The sequence below is a fragment of the Odocoileus virginianus genome, chromosome 1 (assembly GCF_023699985.2).
Source record: "Odocoileus virginianus isolate 20LAN1187 ecotype Illinois chromosome 1, Ovbor_1.2, whole genome shotgun sequence".
Taxonomy (NCBI): Eukaryota; Metazoa; Chordata; class Mammalia; order Artiodactyla; family Cervidae; genus Odocoileus; species Odocoileus virginianus.
The window spans coordinates 75,716,293-75,717,150 of NC_069674.1; the positions used below are offsets into that span (position 1 = coordinate 75,716,293).

General features: G+C 39.4%; 1 non-coding gene across 1 annotated transcript; it reads right to left on the minus strand.

The window, feature by feature from the left end:
• Window positions 1-572: 572 nt before the first annotated feature.
• Window positions 573-644, minus strand: TRNAC-GCA (transfer RNA cysteine (anticodon GCA)). Its single transcript has one exon. It is a non-coding gene; the product is annotated as a tRNA-Cys (tRNA).
• Between the last annotated feature and the right edge of the window lie 214 nt (window positions 645-858).

Below are 858 nucleotides of genomic sequence, written 5' to 3' on the forward strand. Positions count from 1 at the left end.
AAACTCATATTCTGGTTCAAACAAATAGCAAAAATAAACCTCCAAACCCTTCAGGCTTTATTTATGCATTTTCTTATTTCAGCCAGTGAAGCAAAAGCAAAAACTCAGAAAGGAAAACTCTGTGTGGGTATTTGTGTCCAAAGTTGTTGTCATCCTAATGTTCAAATTCTCATGAGGACTCTGTTTCCATAGTGAGTGGAATTGTATGTCTGACACACTAATAGAAGATGGTATGAATGCTGACAGACTAAATAGAAAGCAAAATGGCACTGAAGCCAACATAAGAGTATCTGCTAAATCATAATCTGGAATTTCCTTTGTTATGGTCTGGCAAATGTCCCATTATCAAACTAGGGTAAAAATAGTAGAACTACTGGGGATCATCCAGTATTAACTTGTCCAGATATCTTTTTTTCTGTCTCTTACGCTTCCAATGCTATAGTGAGTGAAGTCGCTCAGTCTTGTTGGACTCTTTGCGACCCCGTGGGCTGTAGCCTGCCAGGCTCCTCCATGCATGTGATTCTCCAGGCAAGAATACAGGAGTGGGTTGCCATTTCCTTCTCTAGGGGATCTTCCCAACCCAGGGATCGAACCCGGGTCTCCTGCATTGCAGGCAGACGCTTTAACCTCTGAGCCACCTGGGAAGCCCTTAGCTCTTCCTTTTTAGTATATGACCCCATCTACATTAATGAAGTAATCAAAGTCATTCAACATTAAGCCACTTAATTTTCATCTTGTAAACATTCTTATGTCCTTTTGTCTATTTTTTCATGAAAAATATTCTGCATATCTGTCATACTTTAACTTTCGTAAAGAACAATTTCAAAATAGCCCTAGAATTTAGAGGGGAAAGAAAAC